This window comes from Tupaia chinensis, unplaced genomic scaffold, assembly GCF_000334495.1.
Source record: "Tupaia chinensis unplaced genomic scaffold, TupChi_1.0 Scaffold000067_2, whole genome shotgun sequence".
NCBI lineage: Eukaryota > Metazoa > Chordata > Mammalia > Scandentia > Tupaiidae > Tupaia > Tupaia belangeri.
Window position 1 is genome coordinate 121,487 of NW_006159527.1, and position 8,298 is coordinate 129,784.

An 8,298-nucleotide genomic window follows, 5' to 3' on the forward strand; every position below is an offset into this window, starting at 1 on the left:
TTCTTTCTTTCTTTTTCTTTCTTTCTTTCTTTCTTTCTCTCTCTTTCTTCTTTCTTTCTTTCTTTCTTTCTTTCTTTCTTTCTTTCTTTCTTTCTTTCTTCTTTCTTTCTTTCTTTTTTTTCCCTCCTGTTTTTTAATTTTTCTTTCGGTTTTGCCTGAAAAGGCATGTGCTTGCCAGAGAGAGACAGAGGAAGGGAGAGGGAGAAAGCACTCCCGGGGTACATGGTCACGCAGCAATTCCTTCTCCTCCATTTCTCTTTCTCTGCTCTTTTAGGGTTTGGGGGTACAGGCACACACAGCGGGTATGTTTCTCAGTCCCCAGGGGCTGGGATTCCACCCACGGTCAGCCATGTAGGAACTCGTCTTAACCAGCAGGCCACAGGGCCGGCCCGGATCCCTCCTGTCCTAAGAGATGCAGAAAGAGGTTTTCTAAATTCTATCATTTCTTCCTTAATTATTGGCCACAACCCTATCATAAGCAAGAACTAACTCCCTTCAGCTATTAGTTTATATCAAATTACAACTTTTGCAGGAGCATCAGGAGAAATACAGAATTCTTTAATTTTTTTTAAGAGAGATTTTTGCTGTAGGGTGCATGTGCTCGCCAGAGAGACAGAGACAGAAAATGAGAAACTACCCCCAAGAAGGGATGGTCACTCTGCAATCCCTTATCTCCCATTCTCCTCTTGGGATTTTGGGCAGGTTCACACACATGCCTGGTGTGTGTTTTAAGCCACTGTGTATGGGACTTGAACCGTGGTCAACTACGTGGAAGTCGTGATGTAACCAATATGCCATCTGCTCCTGGCCCCTGAATTCTTCTCTCTTTAAAAATTGTTTTAGAAAGAATTATTTAATTTAATTTATTTATTCATTTATTTTAATTTGGCTAGAGAGAGACATACAGAGAGAGAAAGAAAGTGAGAAAGCAAGCTACCAGGTCTGGGACTCAAACCGCGGTGGACCATGTGGAAGTGTCCAGAGCCTTAACCACCACACCACTTGCTGGCCCCCAATTTCTTTCTTTTTAGAGAGATTTTTGCTCTAGGTCACATGTACTCACCAGAGAGACAGAAAGTGAGAGATTACCCACAGTGGGGATGGCCACGCTGCAATCCTTTCTCCTCTGTTTTCCTCTCGGGATTTTGGGCACACACGCACACATGGCTGGACTGAGTTAGGGCTGGACTGAGTTTTAAGCTGCCGGGTTGAGGACTGGAATCGTGGGGGACTAGGTGGGAGTCCATGACGTAACCATTATGCCACCTGCATTTTTCTTTTTCTTTCCTTCTTTCTTTCTTTCTTTCTTTCTTTCTTTCTTTCTTTCTTTCTTTCTTTCTTCCTTTCTTTCTTCTTTCTTTCTTTTTTTTTTTAGAGTTTTTTGCTATAGGGTGCACGCGCTTGCCAGAAAGACAGAAAGTGAGAAATCACCCTCCAGGAGGAATGGCCACACCGCAATCCCTTTTCCTCCATTCTCTGGGGATCTTGGGCATGCATGCACATGTGTCTGGTGTGAGTTTAAGCCACCGGGTCTGAGACTTGAACTGCGGTAGACTACGTGGGAGTCCAGTGACATAGCCATTATGCTATCTGCTGTCCCCTTCATCTGCATTTTTCTTAACTTAGCGACCTCGGCAATATTACATTAGAGCCTCAAGTACTTTCTCCAGGTTTTCTTTTTCTTTCTCTTTGGAGGGCCACCGTGAACCCACAATCATTTATTTATGTGTCTGACAATTTTCAATTCACTACAGCTATTCGTTTTTTGTTGTTGTTAAAGAATTATTTTGATTTAACTTTATTTATTTATTTTAATTTGACTAGAGAGGGACAAAGAGAGAGAGAGAGAGAGAGAGAGAGAGAGAGAAAGCAAGCCACCAGGTCTGGGACTCATACTGCAGTTGGCCATGTTGGAGTTCAATGCCCTTAAATACTCCGCCTCCTGGGGCCCCTATTCTTTTTTTTTTTTTTTTTTTTTAAATTTATTAATTTAATTAACTTTTAAAAATTTTTGGTCAGAGAGAGAGAAAGTGCAAAAGCAAACTGCCAGATCTGGGACTTGAACCATGGTTGGCCATGTGGGAGTCCAGCACCTTAACCACCATGCTACTTGCTGTCCTCACAGCTATTCTTTTGAAGCTTGTTCTGCTTTTGGGTTCTTCAAGTTAGTTCCTGAGCCCTTTGGACATACATTAGTATTTTATGGGACCAGCAGATGGTATAATGGTTATGTCGCTGCACTTCCAATATAGTTGACCTTAGTTCGAGTCCCAGACCTGGTTGCTTCCTCACTTTCTCTCTTACTTTCTCTGTGTGAACTCTCTGGTGAGCACACATGTCCTGTATCAAATTTAAAAAAAATTCTAAAAAGCAAAACAAATAGAAAAACAACCTCGGTGGTGAAGAAGGGAGACACTGCCCACCACTCTGGGTTGGGAGACTCATTCCGATGCCCGTGTCTCTGTCTCTGTCAGGTAAGTAGGAGGGCTTTTATTTTAACCAAGCCGTCCATCCCTCCCTCTGACCTGCAGCCTGTCAGGTGCTGTCCCCTTCCCTCTAACTCTCTCTGCTCTGCTGAGGCTGGCTGCGCCTAAGAGGATTGGAGAATTTTCAAAATGGGACCAGGACTGGGTCAGAGAATAGGCTGTGGGAAGACGCGGAGCCAGGGTGGCCACGAGGGGGCAGCAGAGGGCCTGGGAAACAAGAGGGACAGAAAGAAGGGGTGTGGGTCCACCCTGCTGAGAGGAGAGAAACCCGGAGAGGAGGAAGATCTCAAGAGGGGACTGTGCGCCCTGCCTGGGTGGGTTAACAGGACTTCCTTACATGGTCACCGGAGAAAGGCTGGTCCCATAGCCCAGCGGCTGAGTGCTGTGCAGAGGGAGCCTGAGTGCACACAGCCAACTGGGGCTCAAAACTGGGGCTTTTGTTTGTTTGTTTGCTTTTTTGAGAGGTTTTCGCTATAGGGTGCCTGCGCTCGCCAGACAGACAGAGACAGAGAGACAGAAAGCGAGAAATCACCCCCCAGGGGGTTTGGCCACGCAGCAATCCCTTCTCCTCCATTCTCCTCTCGGGATCTTGGGCACGCCTGGCGTGAGTTTTAAACCACCGGGTCTGGGAGGCGAACAGCGGTGGACTACGTGGAAGTCCAGTGACATAGCCATTAAGCAAACTGCTGGTTCCCCAAAACTGGGGCTTTAAAGACACGCTAGGCATGTATGGCCATACCACCCTGAACGTGCCCGATCTCGTCTGATCTCAGAAGCTAAGCAGGGTCGGGCCTGGTTAGTACCTGGTTGGGAGACCGTCTGGGAATACTCGGTGCTGTAGGCTTGGGAACCAACAGTTAGCGTAATGGCTATGTTGCTGGACTCCCACGTAGTCGACCGCGGTTTGCGTCCTGGACCTGGTGGCTTAAAACTCACGCCGGGCGCGTGTGCGTGCGTGCCCAAGATCCCAAGAGGAGAATGGAGGAGAAGGGATTGCGGCGTGACCATCCCCCCTGGGGGGTGATTTCTCGCTTTCTGTCTCTATGTCTCTCTCTGTCTGTCTGGCGAGCACACGTGCCCTATAGCGAAAACCTCTCAAAAAGAAAAAAACAAACAAACAAAAACATGCTAGGCATGTGTGCGCGGGACCGGGGTCTTGAGAGGATGGATAAAAAGAGGGAAAAAAGATTAGGGCGGGACCAAGCTCTGTTGGGGGGTGCTTTCCCTCTCTCTGCCTCTCGTGTGTGCATGCACACATGTCCTCTGGCATAAAAAACAAAGAAAAACAAGACGAAGGATAATGAAGAGGCTGTGAAGAAGATGGGAATGGAGGAACTGAGAGACAGAGGCGAGGTGTCTGGAGTTTGAAGCAGTGTGTGCTAGTCATTGTGCAAAGAACTCTGAGTCCTCACAGAACTGCTGTGTGCATGTGTGTGTGCGTCCCCCCCCCCCACTTTTTAAAATGTTTATATATTTATTTATTTACAATATATTTATATATATTTATTTCTTCCAAACAAGTGACAAAGGCAGAGAAACAGCACCTCAACAGGGTGCACAAGCACGCATCAGCATGCTCAGAGCGGTCCTGGGACGTGAACTCAGGACCCTTCCGTGTAGGTCTATTTGTGATGCCACAGCTCCACCACCTGGCCCTACATTTTTTGAGAACAATAAAAATCCTTTATTTCTCTAAAAGTGTTTCTGCTTGTTTTGTATCTTTATATATATATGCCAGATTTAAAAATAACCCCAGGTGGGAGGTTGGCAGGTGGCATAGTGGTTAAGGTGCTGGACTTCCACATGGCTAACGCGGTTTGACTCCTGGACCCGGTGGCTTGAAATTCACGCTGAGCCCGTGTGCGTGCATGCCCCAAATCCCGAGATTTCTCCTGAGGAGAAAGGATAGTGGTGTGGCCATCCCCCCGAGGGGTGACGTCCCACTTTCTCTCTCCCTGTTTCTCTAGCAAGCTCACACATTCTATAGCAAAAATCTCTCTCTAAAAAAACAAAAACAAAAACAAAACAAACCCTCAAAATCCCAAGACATTAGTGTTGAAAGTAATTCTAGCTTTCAACTTAAAAAAAAAAATTCTTACTTTTTTTTTTTTTTTAAACTGCCAGAGGGCATGTGCACTGGGGATCCGACCGCCTTAAGCTCTGTGTCACCTGCTGGCCCCAATGTCCTTTCTCTGTTCCAGGAGACCACATTACATTTGCTTGTCATTTCTCCTCAGGCTCCTTTTGGTTGTGGCAGTTCCTCAGCCGATTCCTGTCTGTGGGGACCTTGACAGGTTTGGGGAGTACGGGTCAGGTCTTTTGTAGGATTGCCCTCTGTGGGGGTTTGCTGGATGTCCTTCTTGTGATTAGACTAGGTGATGGGGTTTGGGGAGAAAGACCACAGAGGTCACGTGGCATTTTTCTTCAACATACTTGAATCCCTGGGTGAAGCGGTGTTTGTTGGGTTCCTATCCTATGAAGTTACTCCTTTCCTCCATTTTAATATGGTATTCTTTAGGAGGAGGTACAGCCTGTGTTGTGCTTTTTAAAAATGATAATTTTTTTTAGAGAGATTTTTGCTATAGGGCGTGTGTGCTTGCCAGAAAGGCAGAGAGAGAGAGAGCGAGGAGAGAGACAGAAAGCGAGAAATCACCCCCTGTGGTGGATGGCCACACCACAATCCCTTCTCCTACATTCTCCTCTCAGGATTTTGGGCACACATGCATATGTACCCGGTATGAATTTTAAGCCACTAGGTCCGGATTTTGAACTGCTGTTGACTACATTTGAGTCCAGCAACATAACCATTAGGCCATCTGTTGGTCCCAATAATTCTTTTTCTTAATTATTTATGGGCCGGCAGGTCGCATGGTGGTTTCGGGTGCTGGATTCCCACATGGCCGACCACAGATCGAGTCTCTGACCTGGCAGCTTGCTTTCTCACTTTTGCTCTCTCTCTCTCCCCTTCTCTGTCCCTCTCTGGTCAGATTAAAATAAATAAATAAATGTTAAAATAATTCTTAAAAAATGATTATTTAATTTATTATCATTATTATTTTTAATTTTCCACAGGACACATGCATTCACCACACACACACACACACACACAGACAGAGAGAGAGAGAGAGAGAGAGAGAGAGAAAGCAAGCCACCAAGTCTGGGGCATGAACCACAGCCGGCCATGCAGCAGTTCAGCACCTTAACCACCATGCCGCCTGCGGGCCCCTGTTACCTGCTTTAATCTTTACAGTTACCGTTGCTGAGGTTCAGCGAGCGGGGAGTGGCTTGCCCCATGTCACACAGTAGGTCTCCTGGTGCGGCCAGGATCTGGCTCTGGATGACACTACAGACACAGGGTGAGAGAGAGACAAAGAGCAAGGTGTTAGAACCCAGGAGAGAGAGAGGGAGAGACGGGGAGAGGGCTGGGTGGCAGATGGAGCTCTGAAGCCCAGACAGGATGACAGGGAAGGGATGCAACGGGCTGAGGAGAGGGAGACAAGCCTGGGACGAGAACAGGCCAGGTCATTACATGTGGCTGATCGTAGCCATAACAATGACAAGATACCATTGGCTGAGCGTTGACAGCTGTGCCTGCACTCTGACTTGACTAAGGTTTATATAATTTGAGTCATTTAAGTTTAACGTATACAGGCTGTCTGCACTCCACGGTAGAGACTGAAAGACTGGGTTAAACATGGTAATGGACACTGGAGACAAAGTGGAAAGAGAGTATGAGGGGGAAGAGTGTAGGAAATTTGGGAGGAAAATGGAGAGGTAAGACACTTGTGGGACACAGATAAGGTTATTTTCTGTTGACGAGGATGTGTAAGGTGGTCTCAACTAGGCTGGACTGAGGTGTGTATCATGCTGGGTAAAGTCTCTTCACAATCTAAATGATGCATAGCGATTTAATGTATGAATAATAACAAAATATATATAAGTAAAAACATTCTTCCCAAATCTCTCCTTTTCATGAACGAATCCTGCATATTAAACACACACGTAAAAACTCACAAAACAAAAATCACAAATAAAAGACAATCTCCAAAGTGCAGTTTAAAAACATATATTTTTAAAAATTGCCAGAGTGCATGGATGGAAGCCAGAGAGAGACAGAGAGACAGAGAGGGAGAGGGAGAAAGCATTTTCCATAGGGTTCACGCCACAATCACTTCTCCACTTCTCCGTCCGGTAGGGATTGTGGGCACACATGCACATGTGCCCAGTGTGTTTCTGAAGCTGCTGGGTCCAGGACTCAATACGGTGAGCCATGTGGGATCCAGTTTCCTTAACCGCCAGGCTGTGGGATCAGCCTGAAAGTTCTCTTTCTTTTTTCTTTTTTCTTTGCCATAAAATGAATGCACTCACTGGAAAGACAGTGAGAAGAAAAGTGAGAAACCACCCGCTGGGAGGATAGCCACAATCTCTTCTCCTCCATTCTCCTCCTGGAACTTTGGGCACACATGCACATGTGCCCAGCATGATTTTTCTTTTTAATTAAAAAAAATTATTCTTTTTTATTTAACTTTATTTGTTTATTCATTTTAATTTGACCAGAGAGGGACAGAGTGAAAGAGAGAGAGAGGGAGAGAAAGAGAAAGAGAGAAAGCAAACTGACCGATCTGAGACTTGAACCATGGTTGGCCATGTGGGAGTCCAGTGCCTTAACTACCCTGCCACCTGCTGGCCCCTCTTCTTTATTTTTTAATTTGCCAGAGGGTATGTGTACATCCTGGAGAGAAAGAGACAGAGAGAAGGAAAGTGAGAAATCGCCCCCACACCACAGTCTTCTCCATTCTCTTCTCAGAATTACGTCACGCATGTACACACACTGAATGTGTTTTTCAAACCCCCAGGTTTGGAACTGAAACTGCAGTTAGCATGTGGGATCCAGAGGCCCCAACCACCATGCCACCTGCTGGCTCTTCTAGATCTTCTGCATGTCCATCCAATTTTAGGATCATCTTGTCAAAAAACCTTGCTGAGGGGACAAACGGCGGTGCAGTGTTGATGTAACTAGACCCTTATGGAAAGGTCCGGGCCTCTCTGTACATGCTGGGCTCACATGTGCCTGTAATGTGGGCTGGCTGAGGCTGGGGGGTGGATGATGGCCTGAAGACTCTATTGGAATATCTTTCTCTTAAATAATTATTTTATTTGGGAATCAGCAGTTAGCGTAATGGCTATGTCGCTGAACTCCCACGTAGTCGACCGCAGTTCGCGTCCCGGACCCGGTGCCTTAAAACTCACGACGGGCGCATGTGCTTGCATGCCCAAGATCCCGAGAGGAGAATGGAGGAGAAGGGATTGTGGTGTGACCATCCCCCCCCGGGGAGTGATTTCTCGCTTTCTGTCTCTATGTCTTTGTCTGGCGAGCACACGCGCCCTATAGCACACACACACACACACACATACACACACACACGCAAAAACAAAAACAAAAACAAAATCAAACAAAAAACCTCTCCAAAAAATTATTTTATTTATTCTTATTTTTTTAAAATTTGCTCACCAGGGAGAAAGAAAGAGTGAGTGAGAAAGTGAGAAAGCAGACCACCAGGTCCAGAACTCAAACCAGTCAGCTACATGGGAGTCCAATGCCTTAACTACCATGTCACCTGCTGGCCTCTGGATATCTCTTTTCTTTCTTTTCTTTTTAAGAATTTTATTTAACTTTATTTATTTGTTTTAATTTGACCAGAGAGGGACAGAAAGAAAGCAAATAGAAAAGTGAGAAAGCAAGCTGCCAGGTCCAGGACTTGAACCACAGTCAGCCATGTGGGAGTCCAGTGCCCTTAACCACCATGCCACC

General features: G+C 46.0%; 1 pseudogene; it reads left to right on the forward strand.

Moving 5' to 3' along the window:
* The first annotated feature begins 3,211 nt into the window (after positions 1-3,211).
* On the forward strand, positions 3,212-3,330 carry LOC114005653 (uncharacterized; annotated as a pseudogene).
* The last annotated feature ends 4,968 nt before the right edge of the window (positions 3,331-8,298 follow it).